Source organism: Aotus nancymaae, unplaced genomic scaffold (assembly GCF_030222135.1).
Source record: "Aotus nancymaae isolate 86718 unplaced genomic scaffold, 86718_ANA_hifiasm-v0.15.2.pri h1tg000092l, whole genome shotgun sequence".
Classification (NCBI taxonomy): domain Eukaryota; kingdom Metazoa; phylum Chordata; class Mammalia; order Primates; family Aotidae; genus Aotus; species Aotus nancymaae.
This window is the reverse complement of record NW_026988507.1, coordinates 7,626,607-7,651,489: the sequence shown is the minus strand read 5'-3', so window position 1 is coordinate 7,651,489 and position 24,883 is coordinate 7,626,607. Positions and strand designations below refer to the sequence as shown.

The 24,883-nt window shown below is 43.0% G+C and overlaps 1 protein-coding gene across 3 annotated transcripts in view; it reads right to left on the bottom strand.

Annotated features, from left to right (window-relative positions):
- PRICKLE1 (prickle planar cell polarity protein 1) overlaps positions 1 to 24,883 on the bottom strand; it is a 126,841-nt gene that overhangs the window by 21,204 nt on the left and 80,754 nt on the right. The window contains exon 1 of one of the 3 annotated variants that reach the window (XM_021673774.2): positions 2,474 to 2,689. The exons of 1 other annotated variant lie outside the window; for it this stretch is intronic. The gene's annotated coding sequence lies outside the window, so the exon portion shown is untranslated. Of the gene's footprint in view, positions 1 to 682; positions 720 to 2,473; positions 2,690 to 24,883 lie in introns of those variants that run through there. One more of the 3 variants, XM_064369849.1, reaches the window with a different exon arrangement.

Here is a 24,883-nt window from a genome sequence, read left to right as displayed (position 1 = left end):
ATTGTCAGGGCCTGCCATTGAAAAGGAAGTCTAAGGTCATATCCCTAATTACAATACTTTTTCCAATGCAATCCCACTCTAGTTCCTATATGAAGGCTACTGTGGCACTGTAGGATCCTATGAAAGAGTATTTCTTGTGTGAACAAGTCCAGAGAAGTTAGAAACCCTTTGATCACCAAAAGCCAGAACAGGTATGATTTTGTGAACTCAGGCCAACATTCCCTAGGTGTCCCGCCCCCCCACACCCCCACTGCCCCCTCACCCCCTCGCTTCTGAGTGCCACCCAGTGGGCTACAAACTGTTTAACAGCTTCTTTGTTAAACTGCTTGTTAACAAGGCCTTAGTGCATGAAAGATGAGGATCACAGGTTCTCCATTCAAAAGCTGCTCTAATTCTCCCAAGGTAAATATGAAGGTGAATTAAATTTAACTACAGACTAATTGAGCAGTACAGAAACATGTCACACATCCATTCTTCAAAATGCAAAATATACCGCCCTTATGGATATACATATTTCCTTGTTTATGATTTCCTTAACTTCAATTGAGATGTGAATTTTATAGCAAAGACACACTAAACTGTCATTTCTTTAAAGGTTTCACACACCCAAAGAGCATTCAGTGCTTACTGTCTGCTAAAGACAAACGTCACTGCCAACAGAGCCCAATTCAATTTCACTTACTTGAAAAATAACATGTTATCAGAAGATACTGCTTATGAAACATTCCTTTACTAAAAGTTCTCCATACGAGCCATTGGTGGCATGAGGCCATATGCCCTTTGGTATTGTCTGTATTTTCCAAGTAAAGCTCCATCCAGCTCGTACATTTCCCAACAGCTGAGTGGGTTGTCATGCATCACCCAATGGCCAAGAAACTATCCATTTTTCCAAGAGGAAATGTGGAACTCTTTCAAAGCATTCTAATTTCATGCACAAGTACATTCCATGACAGTAAGAAAGGCTGCTTAACAAAAGGAGGAAACATGACGACAAAGCCTGGTCCTTTGCCAGCGCGGCGCTTCTGGGGTCAGGTTATCGGTAAACGGGTGTGTAAAGACAAAACCCAAAATGCATGCCGCGGAATGAGGGGCACCACACAAGGCGCTGCTCTAATGAGCCCAGTATTTTCCATAATGGGGGACGCAGATATTTTCTCAAAATCGTGTTCCCCTCAGTCTCCTATTGATTTTTTGGATTTCTATTTTCAACGGTGGCCCGAGGAAACGGCAGCCAGACTTGACTCCAATGTACACACAGACTCAGGTTTCGCCCCGTCACCTGTTGGCTCCTGAACAACACTCCTCTTTGTGAAACTTACAGCACTCATTTGAAACAAGTTTCCAGAGAAAACACTTCAGGAAAGTGTTTGAGAAGTCACAAGACTCGAGTTGTAAAAACAAATTCCACACATAGCCTGGCTTATACCGACATAGACTAATCGGAAAGCCCGAGCTTTTAAAAATGGGGCCGGAGGAAGCGGGAGGGAAAGGATGTCACTGTACTTCGGGAAAACTCGGCCGGCCACTTCTCGAGGGGGCTTCCAGCGATGGCTGCGAGGGGTCCCCTGGGTCGTCCCCATCCCCGCCGCCGCAACTGGAGAGACGCCTCAGAGCGGGCGTCGGCGCCCCCTGGGCCCAGCACACCCTGCGCTCCGCGCGGCGGCGACTGCTTGGACCGCGAGGGGGCGCCCCGGGCCGCGGGTCGACCGGCTGCGGCCCCTCTCTGCGTCCCCGGCCAGCCTAAGGCGGAGCTCAAGACCCAGAGGCAGCGAGCAAACGCTTCCTCGGCCCCGACGCGAAGCCCCGAGAGAACAGTCCCCCTTGTCCCCCAGCACAGAACAGTCACCTTCGAACTCCCCGTTACGCTCCTCCAGCAGAAAGCCCAGCGCCGCTCTTGGCGCCGTGTCACGTCCACGGACCGGCACTCGCCCTGCGGCTGGACGGTGGGGCCGAGCACCCACGGGTCCCCAAGTCTGTCCCTCAGCTTCCGACGAGAAGGCCCCGCCGGCGCGCACCCTGCAGCCCTCCCGCGTTCAGCCCCCGCCGCCGGCTGCCATCCAACCCCGGGACCCAGACAGCGGCTCCCACCTGCGGCCGGGGCAGCGCGGCCGCGCGCGGCCTGCAGCCCCTCGCGGCGTCGGCCCCGGAGCCCGCGGCGCGCACTCGCCGTCCACCCGCTCTGAGCCTGGCGGAGGCTGTAGAGGCGTGGAGCGGGCGCAGAGGGCTCCCGAAGGAAAAGAGGGCTGGGTGGCCCCCGGGTCACCCGCGTCCACCCATTTCCGGAGGAGACCCCAGCAGGGCGGGGCAGCGAGCACCGGGTCCCCACCACCTCGCAGCTGGCCGCGCCCCCGGGTCGCGTCCCGGCGCCGGCTCTGCCTGGTGGGCGAGGGGTCGCCCCCGCCCCCCGGTGACGCACTTTCCCCCCGGCCGGTCGCCGCCGAGCTCCCTGGCGGCGCAGCGCGGCGGTCCTCACCCGCGGCAGCCCCTCAGCAGCCGTGAGGGATCCCACAAAACGTCCTCCAGTTCCGCAGAGACCCTCGGTCCCTGCTGGCGTGGCGGACTCTGCTCCCCCGGGTTGGAGTCGCCTGGTCCAGGCCACTGCATCCCCCACGCCCCAGTTCTGCGTCCTTCCAGGATCCTCCTCTGCGGGGAGAAAAACTCGTCTCCGCTCAGCGCCGGGAGCCCGCCTGGGGCCGGCGATCTTCAAAAGTAATCAGAGCCCGCAGTCAAAAAAAAAAAAAGTAACCATTTCGCTTCCTGCGGATCCCGCCCTCCGCCCACCGCCCGGCTCGCGATCCCAGCCGGCCCCGCTCCCCGCTCCCGCCCGCGGGCGGCGCCTGCCCAGCCTGCTCCCGCCGCCGCCCGCTTTCCAGGAACTGTCACTGCTGACCGTGCCCCTGGCAGATCTCCACGAGGTCCCGCGCGCACGATTCCTCGAAAAGTTACCCACCCACTTGGCCAGCCTCGCGACGCGAGCACCTACCGCCGCCCGCCCGCTCCATTCTCCGAAGCCCAGTGAGTGAAGCCGCTAAGATGCAAATACCCTAGGACGCTTATGTAAACTTCCCCCTCCCGCAGGTGCACGCGCGGGCCACGAAACGCTGGGAGAATATGAAAGGCCGCCTCTTAAAGAAATCATCTCCACTCTGCCCATAACAATGATGTCAGCAAATGGCACATTTAAGCAAGTTCTCACTTGGAAGGGTTATTAGCATATGAATTCTTTTAGGACTTTCCCTGCATTTCGGAGTGATTCCTACTGCTTAGCGCAGGAGATTTATTTTTATCAGTAAATAACAGCTAAGAAAAGGAGCCAAGGTCACGCGATGTACTAACTCAAGTACACTATTGAGAGTTTTTACAAATAGGTTAAGTGAATATCGTTATTCAAACACAAGGATGTGTCCCATACTGAAGCTAATCAGCTATTTGTGGTACACTGAGGGAAAGTGGAGTTTATTTTGTAGGTGCACCGAGAGAGAGTGGATGGCTTCAGTTGTCTATAGAAAGGATCAAGAGAAGCAAAACATCCTCAAAGCAGCCCAGAAAGAAAATGATAGATTAGTAATCATCAGTATAGGTCTGAATCTCTTCTGAACTACAAATTTTAGTTTCTACCATTGCCTCCTTATCACTAGGTGATAGAAATACCAAGAAAATGAAGGGGAAAATGCAATATTTAAGAGCTTCATCAGTTTGTAAAATGTCAGTTAATAAAAGCAGTTTAAAGTGGTCACCAGCTCCTTGGGTATCCTTTTTTTTTTTTTTCCTAAGCTAAAAAAATAATCCTGTACTATCAGGATTCCTTGGGAGTGATTTGCAACCTATATAGTTCTACAGTATATAAGTGAACAACAACTCATTGTAACCGTGATTTAAAAATACATAAACAAGTTGCAATAAATAGATCAGTGAAGTAAATTACTCTGTGGCCAAATTCTGTTAACTCAGCTACAAAGTAAGGTAGCTGAGAATAATTTTTTTTTTCTTTTGCGGGGCGGAGGAGGGGGCGGGGGGTTACTCTTTTAAAGTGTCAGGAACAGAAAAGTTGTGGCTCTGCTGGTAGATAGTTTGGAAACACGGATTCAGACAACACGATTTATAATTCAAATAGACTCTTTATTGGCTAAATGAATTCTGGTTTTGAAGACGATTCCCAAAAAGTTCTAATATAGAACTCTTTGGCCTTAGGGTTTAGGGATTTGGGGGAAGACTTCAAAGGTTACCACTTTCCTCTGTGGATCTGTAAAATTAACCATGAATACCTAGGTCAGATTTCCTTTTTTCTAGTTCACTGTTTGGGCTTCCTCGGGGAAGATTTCAACAACCTACCTATGGGAGAAATGTGCAATCAATTACTCATTTAAATCAAACTCTGAAATATCCTATCATTCTGATAAAGGGAGTATCAGCAGGTGAACGCATTAAGCCAGGCAGACTCTTTTTGGAATAGCTTTTAAAGGACAGCTACACATTAGTCAGGCCACAAAATACTTCCAACTACCAACTATAGCAACACTTATCAGTATTAAATGTCAGCCACCGTAAACGTGCTTCCTCTAACGAAGTTACTTGTAAATACGTTTGTTATCTTTTCAACAGGGACTGTCAGTTTATTATCTGTTGTAAGCGTTTTTAGCGGTGATGCAGTGTGGAGACAGTTGCAAGCTTCCTACGAAGGTTCAATCTGAATGAAACAGACTTTAGTCTGATCTGAAAGGGGATGTTATTGTCAAGGGTGAACTTATGCAGAATGGAGAGCAAGGCCCCCAACCAGCATCCTTTTGTTTCCGCCAGGCGGAATATTCATGCTTGCAGATCACACTTTAGGGGCCAGTTGAGAAAGGAAGCCCAAAAATTCACAGGGCTCGGTTCCCTCGCTCCATCCTGGTCTCTGCTCTAAGGTCATCTCTACAGAGAGGCCATCAACTCCCTAACTAAAATGTCACCCTCCCTCCATTCGCAATATTTGTCTGCAAAGCACTTAGCATTGCCAGGTATTTACATGTCTATTTGTTTAGCAGTTGTCTTTCTCCTTCCCTAGAAGTTGGGGACTCCGGGGACTCACTTCTGTATTTCCAGCACCTAGAATGATGCCTGACACATAGCAGACGAATTTAGAAACAAGAGTTAAGTGAATGAATGATTCTCAGCCATTATTCTTCTCAGGCCTTCATAAGTATACCATACCTGTACAAGAAGCCAAGCTGAACCACAGTGTCTTAATGGAGGAGAGGATAATAGAAAATCAGAAATATGCCAAGGGCAGAGAAATAAAGAGGCAGCATTTTGTCAAATGTCAGCCAGCTGTACTGGGTCTGGTAGAAAGAGATAAAGTACACAGTATAAAGCCAACTTCGGTGCTAATCCTTGGTTCTTCCATGTTTTGTATATAGTGAGCTTGAGGTCTTTTCTGCTCCTTGCCTTCATTTTTTCCCTTATAAACAGACCTCCTTTTTAGTTTTAAAACTAAATGTCTCAGACATTTGAAAGGATTTGTAACTACCGTAAATGCCAGCAATACAGGAAGAATATATTTAAATGATTAGATGTCTTTCAGGTTTCTAATAGAAAAGACAGATCAAGGACTCTGATAATCACAAATGACATCTAACCTAAATTTGAGGGGCAGTTGGCAAATGTAGTATTAAATAGGGTGATAGTTCTAGTTTTCAGAGAGAGCATATTCCAGGACAGCAGTTTGGTTGTTCTGACCATGGGTTGTTCTGACTATGTAGGGATAGGTACCTAAAAGAATCACAAGATCAATCATATGAATGTTGAGTTCACAAAACCCTTGGGATCCCACATCTTATTCAGAAGAAGAAACTGATATCCAAAGGAATCACAGTAATGGTTGTTTCTTTCCAAATGTGTTACCACTGACACTTTATGCCAAATGTCTTACTTTCTTGTCAATTTTCAACATTTCTGTTGTATCCCTGATTGGTCACTATACCCTGGTGTGTCACTGAACATTTGCAAATTCTAATTACCATTACTGGATCTGTGGCATCCCTAGGGAAGGGCCCCAAGACAGATACCAAGCTCTTCCTAGGGCTAACAGGCATTATAAAGTTTTATAATAGGTTGCAGTTTCCCAAGGTCTCCAATTACTCTTTCCCCTTTGATTATATTTAAAGCAATGTGATTAGAGAGCGCTGGTTCTTTAACGTTTTCTACACCCAATCCCTCTTTAGATTTACTACTCCAATCATCCTAGCTACGCTTCCCTTCCCCGACCCTCCCTCCTTTGTGAGGCAGGCAAACCCTCCCTTCACAGTACCCTGATGCACTGGGTTTGAAGTTAGGAGACTTAGATGTCTATTATCTGTCAATTACTAGCTCTGTGACACTGACAGGAATCACTTCTCTAAGGTGTTTTTTTCATCTCTAAAAACGCTGGAGTTTGGGTTAGGTCAATGTTTAGAACTTTTGAGTTAAGAACACAATCCATTTTCCAGCTGAAATAAAAATCTCAGCCAGGCATAGTGGCCCACATCTATAATCCCAGCACTTTGGGAGGTTGAGGCAGGAGGATCACTTGAGGTCAGGAATTTGAGACCAGCCTGGCCAACACGGTGAAACCCCATCTCCACTAAAAATACAAAAATTAGCTGGGCATGGTGGCACATGCCTGTAGTCCCAGCTACTCGGGATGCTGAGGCATAAGAATTGCTTGAACCCACGAGGCAGAGGTTGCAGTGAGATCATGCCACTGCACTTCAGCCTGGGTGAAAGAGTGAGACTCTGTCTCCAATAAATAAATAAATAAAATAAACATCTCAATATAGAAATAGATGGAAGCATCGCTGCTTCCTCCTTACACCCTCCCTAAACTCTCCCCACCCCTGCTCTTCCAAGGCAGTCCCCAGGCACCTCCATCTCCAAGCTTCTTGCTCCCAGAAGCTCTACCAGGTCTAGTATTTTTGGGGTCTCTAAAGACTCAATAACTGGTTATGACACTAACACCAGATAGGTGTTTACAGCTGTGCTGTCTCAAGTCCGCAGCCCAAGTTATGTGGGAGAATATAGGATCAAGTCCATTCATTGACCTTGTTCAGGGTTGTTTCCTACTAGTGAAGACACACAGCCATCTTTACTCACCCTACCCCTTACTCCCAACTTTTCTGGAATACTCCTTCCCCCACCCCAGGAAATGTTTATTACTTTTCATGAACAGATAATTAAACTAGCATTCAGTTTAACTGAATAAATAACTTCAGATTCTGACCTTAGGCTCTGCAACCTTCTCAACTCTTGTCCATCTGTGGCTTGATACACTCTTAAATTTCACTACTGAAAAACTACCAAAATGTTAAGAAACTAAGACAAAATCTTCCAATAAATATTGAAAGAGCTACACCATGGCAACAGATCCAACATTTATTAAATTGCAAACCCCAGTATATAGTATGATCATATTGTTATAAGTAATATTTGATAAGCTGATATATATGTTGCAAAATTATTTAGATACTATAAATACCAAGCCAGTAGTATGGTTTCCAGGGGAGGACAGATTATAGGAAATTATCATTTAAAAATTATATTGACAAAATAAATGAATTTTTATATTTTCACATTATATGTAAACCTTTTATCTATCTATCTATCTATCTATCTATCTATCTATCTATCTATCTATCAGTCAATCATCTATCTGAGATAGGCTCTGGCTCTGTCACAAGACTGTATAAATATTTATTTGAGAAAGGGCTCTGTCACCCACGCTGGAGTGCAAGGGCACAGTCTCGGCTCACTGCAGCCTCAACCTCCCAGGTAGCTGGGATTTCAGGCACACACCACCACACCAGGCTGTTTTTTAATTTTGTTTTTGTAGAGATAGAGTTTCATCATGTTGCCCAGACTGTCTTGAACTCCTAAGCTCAAGTAATCCACCTGCCTCAGCCTCTCAAAGTGCTGAGATTACAGGCATGAGCCACCACGCCCAGCCTCCTTTTATAATACTCATGTAAAATTTTGTAAATGGTTGAAAAAATAAAGAAAATATACTACAGTATTAATATATGGAAGAAAAGTTTGAAAGCAGAAATTAACACTCCAAATTTAAGTATTAGTAGGCACGAGAAGGTACATGAATGTGTACTTCCTCTCCATGCCTCAAGAGTGGACTCTCTGTTGCATTTACTTACAAAACTGTGAGAAGGAGGGTGTTACCAGTCCCACATTTACACAGAGCCAGACATATTGGGGCAGGGGCAGTCTGATCCCTCATGCCTCCATCCATGGATTCACTGATAGATTCTTTGGCTGAGTTGCTGGGTATTATTTGTTGAAGGCACCAATGTTGCACCTAGACCTTTCCCTTGCCTTAGAGACTTCACATTCTAAATTCATATTTTATATCTTGATTTATTCCAAAAAGAAGACAGAGAAAAATACACAAAATGAGTGAGGAAAATAAATGACTGGTCTAGTTTTCTGAACTACAGAACAAACCATGATACATGGTGATTATACGAATATTTGAGGTGTGGTTAAATTCTAATATGGGAATAAAAGGAAATACTGATATATCAATTCTAGTAAGAAGTGAAGATTCAGGAACTGTGAAGGTGGGGTGACATTTAAGCTGCAGTTTTAAGGACTAAAAGTAGTTGATCAGAGTGGGGTTGCAATAGGGAAGAGGGCCTAGTCCAGGCTGAGCCAGTCAAAGTTTGAGGGCCAAACGAGCTGGAACACAGGAGGGAGAGGCTGGAGACTGCCCAGAGGCAGCCAGGCCAGGCTGTGAATGGCTGCATAAGCCATCAGAAAGATGCCAAGTTATTTTAGTTGTAGTGGAGAGCCATAGAAGCTTAAGCAGAGAAGAGTGACATGATCATGTTTACGCCCTAATTAGAGGGAGGGTGGGGAAAACCCTGCAAAGAAAGCAGATGGGAAGAGTCTCAAAGCTGCCCCAGCAGTCAAGGGGAGAGAAGACAGTGTGTCTGAGGCGTGATTTCTCAGGGTGAGTCAACTGGATTTGTGGCTGCCCAGTGCGTACAGCATGGGTAGGGGCAGTGGAAGGGGTAGCAGGAAGGACCCAGACATTCCTAAATGAGTCGGTATTTCCATGGTTTACTTGAAGGACAACCAACAGCTTAGCCCTGATGTAAGCTCTCACTTGGAATTGCCATTTTTTTTCACTGCCCATGGGAGACAAAGTGACCTGAAGGACTTACATTTCTATGCTCAAACTTTTTTTTTTTTTTTTTTTTTTTTTGAGACAGAGTCTCACTCTGTTACTCAGGTTGGAGTGCAATGGTGTGATCTCAGCTCACTACAACCTCCATCTCCCAGTTTCAGGGAATTCTCCTGTCTCAGCCTCCCAAGTAGCTGGGATCACAGGTATGTGCCACCATGTCCAGCTAATTCTTGTATCTTTAGGAGAGACATGGTTTCACCATGTTGGCCAGGGTGGTCTCAAACTCCTGACCTCAGGTGATCCGCTGGCCTCTGCCTCCCAAAGTGCTGGGATTTTAGGCATGAGCCACTGCACTGGGCTTCTAAGCTCAAACTTTATCTTCCTGTTGATATTCACCTTTAAAATAGAGTATTTACAAATATTACGCTATTTACATGTAGTATTAATGAGCTCAGTGGCCGAGCGTGGTGGCTCATGACTATAATCCCAGCACTTTGGGAGGCTGAGGTGGGTGGATCACCTGAGGTCAGGAATTCAAGACCAGCCTGGCCAACATGGTGAAACCCTGTCTCTACTAAAAATACAAAAATTAGCCAGGCATGGTGGTGGGTGCCTGTAATCCCAGCAACTCAGGAAGCTGAGCCAGGAGAACCGCTTGAACTGGGAGGCAGAGGTTGCAGTGAGCTGAGATTGCACCCCTGCACTCCAGCCTGGGCGACAAGAGACAAACTCCATCTCAAATAAATAAAAAACAAAACAAAACAAAAAAGAGCTCAGGGCCCATCACTATGAAAGAGGTAGGCACATGATTTTTCGGTTGAAATGTAATCCATGTGGGAGAACTACCCAGCTAACTCCTATTGCAGAGATGAAAATGTCATTGGAAAGCTAGTATGTTGAGTGGAGGTGTGCAATCTAGTAGTTAGTGTTTTATACAAAAGCTATTGCTCCATCTTAAATTAAAAAAAAATTCTTTAGAGACAGGCTCTTGCTCTGTCACCCAGGCTGGAGTGCAGTGGCGCAATCAGTACACTGTAGCCTCTGCCTCCCAGGCTCAAGTGATCCTCCCATCTCAGACTCTCAGGTAGCTGTGATTACAGGCATGAGCCAGTACAGCCACCTCAATTTTTAAATTATAGAATGTTTGCTGCTTTGTTTCATGAACTATGTGCTCAAAACTGTTCTGCTAACCAGGTATTTTCTTTTGATATTTAAAGTCTCCACCAACTAGGATGGTTGGTTCTCCGCAGGGGAAGTGTGGGCATGCCAGCTTTTAACACTGTTACCATGTGCTATAACTAACCCAGGTGCTCTTAGAGAGGTGTCAGTAAAGAATTATTTCAAGCAGCCAGCGCCTCCCGGAAGAAGAAAACAGCCAGCAAAGCTTTCCATAACATTTCTTTATCTTATCTGAGATCCCAAGACCCTTTCTGCAACTGTAGGAATTTAAAGGAGGTGATTTTGTAGTGAGGAGTGGTTTATAAGCTTTAATTAGACTGTACCAAGGCCAAGATTTGGAATTCAAATTGTTCTGCTGAACTTGACTCACACACAGCTCTAGTAAGTAAGTCTTTTGATCCAAGTTACTTTTCATATTTCTTTTCTCCTTTATGTTTGGAGCTTTAATCTCTTCAACACTGAGTTTGCGCTAGATTATAGAGGGACTAGGGAAGGGATCTTGTCTGTTTTGTTTAATGATATGTCCAAAGTGCTGAGATACTCTGGCCTGGTACGTTAGACAGAGCAGATACTTTGCCCGGCATCTAGAGGGTTCTCAATAGATATCTGTGGAGTGGTGAAGGACTGTCTTGTTCATATTTTATCCTCCACAGAACCTGACTCAGAACCTGGTGCATTCTAAGTCTTAATTATCAGTCCATTGATTCTGTTTTTTTTTTTTTTAATTTTTATTTGGATTTTCAAAAGTGAGTCAACTCATTGGAGTTTCAATGTTCCAGTTTTAATAAAGAAAGAATGAATAGTTAGAAAGAATGAAAGAGACCTATTATTTGATAGCACAACAGGATAACTATAGTCAATAATAATTGTACATTTTAAAATAACTGAAAGAGTATAACTGGATTGTTTGTAACACAAAGGATAAATGCTTGAGGGGATGGATACCCCAGTCTCCATGATATGATTACTACACACTGCAAACCTGTATCAAAATATCTCATGTATCCCATGAATATATACACCTTCTATGTACCCATAAAAATTAAAAATAAAAAAATAAAATTTATTGTTTAGGTCATTTGCTCTTTTTGGCTTATAAGATCTGATATGAAAACAGTTAACCAGAAAAAAAAGATCTGATACGAATTCAAACTAATTGACTAACTTGAAATCTCTTTAGAAAGCCTGAATTTCTAAATCACATTCCACCTACCTTCAGACAAATATCTTCCTTCCTCTTCTATTCCCAGTTTGTTTATGAGACCACTAATACTCTGAGTAAACTAGAAACCCAGTCATCACAGACGCCTCCTTTACTCAGGGTACCCTCCTTCTTGCCTATCCTCATTCAGTTACGTATTAGATTTTTCTATCTTCTAAATTTTCTCCACTGGGCACTGAGGCATGCACCTATAGTCCCAGCTAAGCAGGAGGCTGAGGTGGGAGGATCACCTGAGCCCAGGAGTTGGAGGCTGCTGTGAGCTCTGATTGCACCACTATACTCCAGCCTGGGCAATAGAGCAAGACACTGTCTAAAAAAAGAATAATAACAAAAACTAAAAAATTTAAAAAAAATCTATTGACTCTGTACAGGCACTTCAGAGATATTGTGAGTTCACTTCCAGGCCACTGCAGTAAAGTAAATATTTTAATTTTCCAGTGCATATAAAAGTTATGTTTATGCTACAGTATAGTCTACTGAGTGTGCAATAGCACAATGTCTAAAAAAGCAATGTACATACCTTAATTAAAAATACTTTATTGCTAAAAATGCTAACGATCATCTGAGCCTTCAATAAGCTGTAATCATTTTGCTGGTGGAGGGTCTTAATGTTGGTGGCTGTTGAGCGATCAGGGTGGTAGTTGGTAAAGGTTGGGATGGCCGTGACAATTTCTTATAATAAGAAATCAATGAAGTTTGCTGCATCAATTGCCTCTTCTTTTCACGAAAGGTTTCTCTGTAGCATGTGATGCTGTTTGATAGCATTTTACCCACAGTAAAGTTTCTTTCCATGTTGGAGTCAGTCCTCTCAAACTCTGTTGTTGCTTTATCAACTAAGTTTATGTAATATTATAAATCCTTTGTTGTCATTTCAACAATGTTCACAGCATCTTCACCAGGAGTACAATCCATCAAGAAACCACCTTCTTTGCTCATTTTGCAATTCCTCAGGCCAGGCATGGTGGCTGATGTCTGTAATCACAGCACTTTGGGAGGCCGAGACGGGTGGATCATTTGAAGTCAGGAGTTTGAGACTAGCTTGCCCAACACTGTGAAGCCCCATCTCTACTAAAAATACAAAAATTAGCCAGGCGTGGTGGTGGGCACCTGTAGTCCCAGATACTCAGGAGGCTGAGGCAGGAGAATCTCTTGAACCCAGGAGGTGTAGGTTGCAGTGTGCCGAGATTGTGCCATCGCACTCCAGCCTGGGTAATAGAGTGAGACTCTGTCTCTTAAACAACAACAAAAAAAACCAATTCCTCATCTGTTAAAATTTGATTATGAGAGTGCAGCTATTCAGCCACATCTTCAGGTTCTACTTTTTTTTTTTTTTTTAATTTAAGACAGGATTTTGCTCTGTCACCATGGCTAGAGTGCAGTAGCACCACCATAACTCACTGCAACCTTGAACTCCTGGGTTCAAGCAATCCTCCTGTGTCAGCCTCCCGAGTAGGTAGGACTATAGGCATGTGCCCCATGCCTGGCTACTTAAACATTTTTTTTTGAGAGATGGGGCCTTGGTGCAGTCGCTCACGCCTGTAATCCCAGCACTTTGGGAAGTTAGGATGGGTAGATTACTTGAGTTCAGAAGTTCGAGAGCAGCCTGAGCAACATGGCAAAACCCCATTTCTACAAAGCAAAACAAAACTAAACAAAAATTAGCCAGGTGGTAGTACATACCTATAGTCCCAGCTACTTGGAAGGCTGAGGCAGGACGGTCACTTGAGCCTGGGAGACAGAGGTCACTGAGATTGTGCCACCATACATTCTAGCCTGGGTGACAAAGCCAGACCTTGTCTCACAAAAAAAAAAAAAAAGAAAGAAAGAAAAAGAGAGAGAAAAGAGAGAGAGAGAGATGTCACCTCGCTATGTTGCCCAGGCTGGTCTCAAAGTCCTGGCCTGAGCCTCTCGCCTCAGCCTCCCATGTAGCTGAAATTACAGGTGTAAGCCACCTTACCTGGCTTCCACTTCTAATTCCAGTTCTCTTGATATTTCTGCAGTTACATCCTCCACTGAAGTCTTGAACTGCCCAAAGTCTTCCATGAGAATTGAAATCAGCTTCTTCAAAATGTTGATATTTTAACATCCTCCTATGAATTATATATGTTCTTAATGACATCTGGAATGGTCAATCCTTTTACAGCAAGTTTTCAGTTTACTTTGCCCAGATTCACAAGAGGAATCACTATCTATGGCAGTTATAGTCTTAAGAAATGTATTTTTAAAATACGACTTGAAAGATGAAACTACTCATGGTTCATGGGCTGCAGAGTGGATGTTGTATTCACAAGCATGAAAATAATATTAATCTTGTCTATCTCCACCAGAGCTCCTGGGTGACCAGGTGCCTTGTCAATGAGCAGTACTATTTTTAAATAAATCTTTTTTTTCTAATAGTATTTCTCAACAGTGGTCTTAAAATAGTAAACCATGCTATAAACAGATGTGCTGTCATCCAGAAACCATCTGGATGTTGTTGCATTTATAAAGCACAGACAGAGTAGGTTTAGCATGATTCTTAAGGGCCCTAGAATTTTTTGAATGGTCAGTGAGCAATGGCTTTAACTTAAAGTCACCAGGTGCATCAGCTCCTAACTAGAGAGCAGCCTGTCTTTCGAAGCTTGAAAGCGAGGCATTGACTTCTCCTCTCGAGCTATAAAAAACCTAGATGGCATCTTCTTCCAATATAGGAACTCAACTGCATTGAAAATCTATTCATCAGTGATCTCAGCTGGATCTTCCAGATACCTTGCTGCAGCTTCTCCATCACCTTGCACTTTTATGTTAGAAAGATGGCTTCTTTCCTGAAACCTCACGAACCAACCTCTGCCAGCCTCAGACTCTTCTTCTGTAGCTTCCTCACCTCTCTCAGCCTTTGTAGAATGGAAGAGAGTTGGGCCTTGCTCTGGATTTGGCTTTGGCTTAAGGGAATGTTGTGGCTAGTCTGATCTTCTACCCAGACCATTAAAACTTTCTATCAGCAATAAGTCTGTTTCAATTTCTTTTTTTTTTTTTTTTTTTTTTTTTTTTTTGAGGCGGAGTTTCGCTCTTGTTACCCAGGCTGGAGTGCAATGGCGCGATCTCGGCTCACCGCAACCTCCGCCTCCTGGGTTCAGGCAATTCTCCTGCCTCAGCCTCCTGAGTAGCTGGGATTACAGGCACACGCCACCATGCCCAGCTAATTTTTTGTATTAGTAGAGACGGGGTTTCACCATGTTGACCAGGATGGTCTCGATCTCTTGACCTTGTGATCCACCCGCCTCGGCCTCCCAAAGTGCTGGGATTACAGGCTTGAGCCACCGTGCCCGGCCCCGTCTGTTTCAATTTCTTATCATTCATGTTCACTGAATTAGCATTTTTAATTACTTTCAAGAAGTATTCCTTTGCAGACACAACTTGGCTAGCTGGTTTGGCACAAGAGGCCTAGCTTTGGGCCTCTCTCAGCTTTTGACATGACTTCCTCGCGAAGCTTAATCATTTCTAGCTTTTGATTGAAAGTGAAAGATGTGTGCCTCTTCCTTTCACTTGAACACACAGGCCACGGTAGGGATATTAACTGGCCTAACTGCAATATTGCTATGTCTTAGGGGATGTGGAAAGCCAAGGAGGAGGAGAAAGATAACAAGGCCATCTCAGAGAGTAGTCAGAACACACAAAACATTTATCGATTAAATTTGCTGTCTTATATGGGCACAGTTCATGGGGCTCCAAAACAATTAAAATAGTAACATCAAAGATCACTGATCACAGATTATCATAGATATAAAAATAATGAAACAGCTTGAAATATTAACAGCTAGAATTACCAAAATGTGACAAAGAGACACAAAATGAGCACATGCTATCAGAAAAAATGGCTCTGGTAGACTTGCTCAACACAGGATTGCCACAACGCAGTGTCTGTGAGGCATAATACAGCGATGTGCAGTAAAACAAAGCATGCTGGTATCTTTCTTCCCTGCCCCTACAGCTGCTGCCTGCCCAACTCCCCACCCCAGACACAACTGCAGCCTAACTCACTCCCTCAGCTCTGCCCATCCCTATGTTCATTCTTCACTGGACACCACAAATCTAATAGTATCATTCTCTCTTTATAAAAAATATTATTTATTTATTTCTAATAGAGATGGGTCTTGCTGTTTCTCAGGCTGGTCTTGAACTCCTGGCCTCAAGTGATCCTCTCATGTCAGCCTCCCAGCGTATTGGGATTACAGGTGTGAGCCTCCATGACTGGTCTCATTTATTTTCTTTCTTTCTCTTTGCTTCTTTCTTTCTTTCTTTTCTTTCCTTCTTTCTTTCTTTCTCTTTCTTTCTTTCCTTCCTTCCTTTTCTTCCTTTTCTTTCTTTCTCCTTCCTTCCTCTTTCATTACCTTTCTTTCCTCTCTCTCTTTCTCTTTTTATTTTTATTTTTTTGAGGCAGGGTCTTGCTCTGTCATCCAGGCTGGAGTGTGGTGGTACAATCATGGCGCACTGCAGCCTTGACCTCCCTGGCTCAAGTGATCCTCCCATCCCAGCCCTGCTGAGTAGCTGGGACTACAGGTGTATGTCACCACCATGGTTAATTTTTTGTATTTTTTTTTTTTTTTTGAGACAGAGTTTTGCTCTTGTTACCCAGGCTGGAGTGCAATGGCGCCATCTCGGCTCACCGCAACCTCCGCCTCCTGGGTTCAGGCAATTCTCCTGCCTCAGCCTCCTGAGTAGCTGGGATTACAGGCATGTGCCACGATGCCCAGCTAATTTTTTGTATTTTTAGTAGAGACGGGGTTTCACCATGTTGACCAGGATGGTCTTGATCTCTTGACCTCGTGATCCACCCGCCTCAGCCTCCCAAAGTGCTGGGATTACAGGCGTGAGCCACCGCGCCCGGCCCTGTATTTTGAGTAGAGATGGAGTTTCACCACGTTGCCTAACCTGATATTGAACTCCTGGCCTCAAGCCATCCTCCCACCCTGGCCTCCCAAAGTGTTGGGATTACAGGCATGAGCCACCGTGCCTGGTCTCATTTTCTTTTAATATCCCTTCTGTGGGCCGGGCATGGTGGCTCATGCCTGTTAATTCCAGCACTTTTGGAGGCCGAGGTGGGAAGACTGTTGAGCCCAGGAGTTCAAGACCAGCCTGGGCAATATGATAAGATCTTGTCTCTATTTAAATTAAAAAAAAAAAAAAATCCCTTCTTCAGTTTTTCCAAAACCTTCACGAGATAAAATTAAAGTTCTTTGCAAAGAAGCCCCTCTATTTCTAGTCACTATGGATCCTCCCGCTGTCTCCATCACTGGTCATACCTCACTTTCAGGCTGTAGAACTGGTAGTTTCCAACCATAAGTTTCATTCTGCTGTTTCTTCTACTTGGAGCCATGTAGCCACTCGCTTTTGTTAACCTAACTCTTATTTCAGAACTTAGATCAGGATGGGTCCAGGAAATGTTCCCAGAAGCCCCATTAGACCAAAGGCTTCTACACTGAGCTCCCAATGCTCCAGAACTCTTCATTAGTCCCAAAACGAACAGAAGGAGGACTCAAGTATGTATTAGAATTCGGAGTCATTTTTGACACACAGTGTGATGTCACTACTTTATCTTTGGTGATAGATCAAGTAAGAACACAATAGTGCCAAATGAACCTCTCTCATTATTATACCACCTATAACTTATGGAGTACTAGTATGCTAGGCATTGCACTAAATCCTGTACATATTTTTTAAAAAAATCCTTATAACAACATAAGGTAGATCTTATTTTCCCCATTTTACAATGGAGACAAGTAAGATAAATTATTCAGTTATCAGGTAGTTTTGGGAAGGAACCGGTATTCAAACTCTGGTCTGACACCAAAGCCTATGCTCTTAAACTACTATTTGTTTTTAAAGCAGAGCTTCTTATAAATAGCAAAATAATATGCTTTGCTTTCCGTAGATTTTCTCTTGGCAGCATCACCAGAATGTAAGTAGAGTAAGTCTAGATTTTTTTATTTTATTTTTTTTACGGAGTCTCACTCTGTTGCTCAGGCTGGAGTACACTGGTATGATCTTGGCTCACTGCAGCCTCCACCTCCTGGGTTCAAGTCAGTCTCCTGCCTCAGCCTCCCTAGTAGCTGGGACTACAAGCACATGCCAGCACACTTGGCTAATTTTCGTATTTTTAGTAGAGACAAGGTTTCACCATGTTGGCCAGGCTGCTCTTGAACTCCTGACCTTAAGTGATCCACCTGCCTCAGCCTCCCAAACTGCTGGGATTACAGGCATGAGCCACTGTGCCCAGCCATGACCTAGAAATTTTTAATACCATATTTTTTCAGCCAGAAATGAAGCAGTGACTGTCAGTCTCTCAGGGGAGCTCAATGATAATATTTTGGCTTTGCTGGCCTTTAGGACCAAAGAGTTATACAGCATAAAGGCCAAAACATATATCAACCCTGGAGATAATCAGACAAATGACACTCTGAGCTCTCTGAAGCAGTTCATTGTACCATTTTAATTTCTATAGATACAAAATCATTTTATTGTCCAAATACAACAAAACTAGCCTGTATCTGAAGATCTTTACATAACAGTTCTCTGTTGCCTATTAGGCATTACCAGTATCAGTTCGTACTAAGCACTTACTCAAAGACAGCATTCTTGGGTGGGTTCGGCAACCCAACCATCACCTCTTCTACTTAAATGCAGATTATACTGAACAAAAGGGAGACCATGAGAATGGGTCAGTTTATAGTTTGTGTGTAACGCATTCTACTGAATGTATTTCACATGATATCCTGAAGGCAATAAAGTAATGCAGCCATTAATGAACCTTTCAGACAAAATTGATTATAGCTCAACTCACAGGACTGTAATACATTTTTCATTAATTTTCTTTTTTTTAACTAAAATCTTTCAGTTTCGATGAAAATCTGACAGCATATCTGGGCAATTATTATTATTTTTTGAGATGGAGCTTCACTTTTGTTGCTCAAGTTGGAGTGCAGTGGCACGATCTCAGCTCACTGCAACCTCTGCCTTCTGGGCTCAAGCAGTTCTCCTGCCTCAGCCTCCAGAGTAGCTGGGATTACAGGCACCTGCCACCACACCCGGCTAATTTTTTGTATTTTTAGTAGAGAAGGGGTTTCGCCATGTTCGACAGGCTGGTCTCAAACTTTTGACTTCAGGTGATCCACCCACCTTGGCTTCCCAAAGTGCTGGGATTACAGGTGTGAGCCACCACGCCCGGCCATATCTGGGAAATTCGAACAATATGTCCCCCGCAAAAATTCACTGCAGATGAGCTCAAATAATAGGAGACTATTAGAACTCATATCACATGGGCTTGTAAAGACAACCTACTTCCTGCTGAAGACCAAACATTTTTACTTACCACAAACTCTAGTTCCAGTTTAAGACTGCCGAGTACATTGTTTCTTTTATAATAGACTAGATCACATTTCCACGGTCAACCATTTCTGAACTTTTGAGCTTCTCTTTCAAGAAATTCTAACAAGATTCCAGGAATCTCTGAAATGTTTCTACCTATTGGAAAAGTATGTTTGGTGGGAGCAATTTAGTGAAGACAAATTTAGGAAATCATTTTATGACATCACATTTTTAGGATCTGAACAGTCTAAAGATCTTTTGAAATAATCCAATGCTATGGCTAGACAACTGCTTTAAATGGATAAAAGAGGAGAGCAAACTCCTATACAAGCAACATTTATGATCATCTTCTTGCCTTTCCCTAACATGCAACTGATTCCTATGAATATCTTTCATGAAGTGGTTTTTTTTTCCCCATACAGTCAGGCAAACTGAAATCTACAGAAAAATGCTTGTCATTCTGTTTCTCATACCTAATTAAGAGAGTTCTTAGGGAAAATAAATATGATGATCACACACATAAATATTTGGGATCCTTGAAAGCCTATAAGAGAAACATCCAGGCAATATGATGCTGAGGCTCTGTAATAACAGATTGAATCAATAGTGGAATTTTAAGGGGAAAAATAATTCAAGACAACTGCTAGTGCATTATCTGTACCGCAAATTTTCTGTGTTTGTGAGGAAAATACTCACTGTTGGGATCAACATTGCTAGGAGTGATTAGAAGAAAGTGGGCTGGGACTGCTGCCGTGCTATTCCTAGAAGCCTGCCAACAGGTGTGACAGTTAATTTACAGAAGGGCCTGGAATGAATGGACATTTATAGCTTTCTGTTTGTGTTTTTTCTCAGATGGTTTTATGTTTTAGATAGTTCTTAAAGGGGAAATAGAAGGTCTACTTAACTGGAGTACTTTATAGGTATATATACATATATATTTCTTTTATTTCTTTTTTTCCTTTTTTTTTTGAGACAGGGTCTAATTCTGTTGTCCAAGCTGGAGTGCAGTGGCACGATCAAAACTCACTGCAGGCTCAAACTCCTGGGCTCAAGCAATCTTTCCGCTTCAGCCTCCCAAGTGGCCAGGACCACAAGCACACACCACCATGCCCAGCTAATTTTACAATTTTTTGGTAGAGACAAGGGTCTCACTGTCTTGCCCAGGCTGATCTTGAACTTGTGGGCTCAAGCAATCTTCCCACCTTGGCCTCCCAAAGTGTTGGGATTACAAGCATGAACCACCGTGTCTGGCTGGTGTGTGTGTTTTAAATATTTATTCTCTTCTTTCTACTTTCAACTACCAAGGATGCACATTTTACACTGGAATGTATTTTCAGGGCAGATGCGGGAAAAGGGCTGAGTCTCAGATGTCTTTTTTCTCTATTTCTTTCCTTCCCTGTAAGGTTTTTCTTTATGGAGCTTTCAGTTTTAGGTTTCCATAACCTCCTAATGCAAAACAGGCTAAGAAGAGCAATGAATGTAACACACCACATGTTGCTTTGCCTCTCTGTTTTTGAGGAGGAAAAATCCAGCTTACAAGAAGAGTATGCAAACTTAGCAGTTTAGCTGAAATTAAAGATGTTTTAAAGGTTTCTTAACCTGATCTTGGCCATCTTGTATTATTTTAAAATGTAAACAGAAACATATGATTACCATAAACTCTGATTCTACTTAAGCACAAACAGAACATGTTAAGTCTATGGGTAATAGTTTACTAAATTAATTTGACTGAATATTTTCACCTAGGCCAAAGATAAGAGACACAATACAAAAATTAACTTTTAAGCATTTCACTGTGAAATCAACACGAGCGCATTCTGAGCCTTGGATTAACAATCTATATCTGGGCTCCCGCAGGCTTGCATAAATTATTTAAAAATTTTATGGCTCAATTCAGCTGTCAAAGAGAAGAGGCTTTTGACAACACTTCACACCTGTTACTTATCTAGTAAAGTCCTAGGCTTAGTTACTCCCACCTGGGATGAGCATGTCCAGACTTTCCTCACACTCATTTTATACAAGGGGGTAGATTCTTTGCAGTTCTGGGTAGTAAAGAAATTAAGACACACTAAAATCCTCAGAATTTTCCCAAAATAGACTATCATAATGCAGATCTTAACTAAAGTAACTACTGAGAAAAGAACACAGATCTTACAGAATAATCATGAGAGATGCTCTATTTGAGTTCTGCAGTGTAACGTACACAAAACAAACAGTTAAGAGCCACTGACTTCAATACTTATTCTAAGGAAAGCACTAAAGTAAAAACATTAAGAAAGCTGATCTCTCTTCTGAGTCTTATAGAAGGGTGAATACACAAAAATAGTTCTCATACAAATATCCCTAGCCATTGGGGTAATTCTCAGCTGCGGGAATCTGATTTACCTCTTCACCGTCTTTATACCTTTTCAACTCACTTAATAAAGGGATGAAACCAGGTCACACCTGAGGTTCCTACAACCCCTAGAAATTCCTCTTGGGGTGTTCCCATCATGAATCTGCCTATAATTCAAAAAGTGGGTTCTGGTTAATTAGGTAACAGAGGGAATTCTTAGGAAAAAGAGGTTTGAGATCAACTTTGGCTTAAATTCTAGGTCTGTGACAAAAAACAGAATAAAACCCCCACTTCCTCACAAAAATCATGTGTGGATTTTAGACGTTCTAAACAATAAATAATACATGGCACCAGAATATCAACTCTGTGGATGGTTTTTAAAAAGGAGGGAAATGAGATATGAAGAAAAGCAAGGTCCGAGGAAAAGTCTGTATCATAAAATGTGAGGACCTGTAACAAGCAGGGGATGTTAGCAGTTGAATGTAGATTTCTGAAAATAGAGGCCAGAAAAGGCTCAGAAGCATCACTCCTGGATGTTTGAGTCCTGGACACGGTGCCAAGAAAGGAAACTTCTTATTCAGGAAAATTTGGTGAGCAGAGTACAGGGAAACTGCTTAGTTATCATTCAAGGGACTTTAAGGAAAATGCTCCGACTGGGGAATCAAAGAATACCTGCCTCCAAGAACTAGTGTTGCTCTGGAACTGACTCTACAGATGTGTTGCTTCTCTCTTTTTGCAGCACACAAGCTTAGTAGGTGCATGAGGAAGCTACTTTTGATGTAAAATGAGCTTTGTTGAAACTGCTGAATGAGATTTGTATTAGTTAGGGTTTTGCGGTTGTAAGTAACAGAAACCAAAGTAACTTAAGGGGAAAAAGGGTGAGGGGCAATAATTCCTTGGAAGGATACAGACGTGTCTCGGGCTGACACAAGGGTGAGAATGCAGCTGAGCTTCAGAAAATGGCTATAACTCAGAAATGGAAAGCCCCCAGACATTCAGACAGCCTTCTTTCTCCACTTCTGTCTCCGCTAATTTCTGGTTAACACTTTATTTTTCTCTCTTTGCAGACAGACAGAACTTTATGGCTCATTCGTCTGCAAGGTTAAAACATAGCCACTTCACAGTTCTGGGGTTAGGATCCATTATGACTGCAAAGAGTCCACCCCATGGCTATGTATCTATGTGGGTAGATGGATCTGGATTTGTGTGTGTGTTGTGGGCTGGAGGCCAGTAATTCAGCAAAGGTGAAACAGTTTTGTCCTGCACAGGTATTCTAAACATGTCATTTAGATGGACTAAAACATTGTATTTGTAGAGGAGGCAAAGGTACTTGCTATTAGATATGAAGCATGGGTATTAAGTTGCCTTTTATTTATTTATTTTTTTTGAGATAGAGTCTCACTCTGTCACTCAGGCTGGAGTGCAGTGGTGCAATCTCGGCTCACTGAAACCTCCGCCTCCCAGGTTCAAGCGATTCTCCTGTCTCAGCCTCCCGAGTAGGTGGGACTACAGGCGCACGCCACCATGCCTGGCTAATTTTTATATTTGGAGTAGAGACAGGGTTTCACCATATTGGTCAGACTGGTCTCAAACTCCTGATCTCAGGTGATCCACCTGCCTCAGCCTCCCAAAGTGCTCGGATTGCAGGTATGAGCCACTGCGCCCGGCCCAGGTTGCCTTTGTTAGTTGTGTTCCAACAGCAATTGATGCTGAGTGGGCTGGCAATGTAAGAATCCCGTGGAAAGCCTCTGAAAATACTCCTAAAAAAGCGGTAAATTTGTGGAATAAGAACAAAAGTTATTTTAGGTTTTCATTCGTTAGTTGGTTAATGTGAAATTCTACCTGGACGTTGCAAAGTCTTCAATACTGCATGTGAATCAGCCATGTTGCTGAGTGACTCTCAGAATTCTTTTCTGAAAAGTTCTGAAGAAGTGTGATTTTAGGGATTTGACCCATCTTAGTTAAGATGTCTTTCTCAAATGAAAGTTAACTTTGTTAATTATATGAGTCAAAAGTGTTTTTTCTTTTTGTTCTTGTTTTTGAGATGGAGTCTCACTCTGTCACCCAGGCTGGAGTGCAATGGCATGATCTAGGCTCACTGCAACTTCTGCCTCCCAGGTTCAAGCGATTCTCCTGCCTTAGCTTCCTGAGTAGCTGGGATTACAGGCTCATGCCACCACATCCGGCTAATTTTTGCAGTCTTAGTAGAGATGGAGTTTCACTATGTTGGCCAGGCTGGTCTTGAACTCCTGACCCCAGGTGATCCACCTGCCTGGACCTCCCAAAGTTTTGGCATTACAGGCATGAGCCATCGCGCCCAGCCCAATAGTGTTCTTTTGGCATAGCTTGTGGTATGGGTTTTGAGGCACAAAATCTTTGAATACTATGGTTTCTCTAAAATGTTTGTAGGAGGGGTTAGAAAAACACAAAATGATAAATTTAGAAATCAAGGTCATTTCATCATCTAATATATAAATGCATTATTTGGGGGACCTGTGAGGCTTAATTTTAATTATGCATAGTTTCTGCAATTTCAATACATTTCTTATGCAAAAGCTGTATTTTCATGAAGCTTTTGAGGTGAGTGCTGCTCCCCTGGATGTAAATTAACTGCTGTCCTGCTGGGTAGAGCTGTTGAAACTTGAAGGCTGCTGGGCAGCTGCTGTCTCTCTGCGTTCTGAGTGTTCATTAGTGTTCCAGCACACAGACAGATAACAGGCAGATCACGTGTCATTCAGGGGATAGGGGATATTTACTGAAAATACGAAGCAGATCAAGTTGTGTAGACAAAGCAGAAAAACAACTAAAATACATGACTCTTGCAGACAAAAGCTGGGAAGGGTTTTGAACCCTTTTGAACTAAACATACCCTAACTCACTAGGATACCACAACTTGTTATTTGCCCCAAAGTGACCACTGACAAATGATTCAGTCTGTTCACAACTGTACCTCTTGCTCTTCTCTGTTGTAACATTATTCCTTTCTCCTTGCAGCAGTTCTATAACTTTTCACTTGCTCAGTCTTCTGATTTGTTTCAATATATGGAAGAATTTTTTTGAGCTGTTATGATCATATTACTGTAAGGAAGAATCCTTCTGGAGGAACTAACCTCCAATCCCCATTGTACCATTAATGAAGTTTGCATTGCACTGAGCAGGCGGCAGAGCCTAAATGATGCTGACTGACATTTATAAAGCCAAAGCATCTGTGTTAATTTAATGCAGAGAAATAGAAGATGAATATAGCCAGTCATGTGATAGACTAGACATAAGCTTATCTCCGGCTTCAATCGCAGTATTGGCAGTATTAATTTTTCCTCCTCATTAGCCACAGAATAAGGTAAATATATATACTGGAGGATACACAGTATGATAGGATTACAACTCTTGTTCCTGTGTGATTTTATCAGGATATAAAATGCAACGATGTCAATCTCATTTGGATTAATCTATCAATTTGTCCTTTTTGGGTTTTATAAAAGTTAACCATACAAACAAGCAACAATGAAAATGTATTTAATGGTGATTGAGATACCATCTTATTTTTAAAAACTCATGAAAAGATAATCATTCTTTTATAAGGGTTCTAATGTGAAATGAAAAGTATAGAGAATGTGGCTTTGAGAAGGAGTGGGGAACAGGAAAAGGGAAAGGG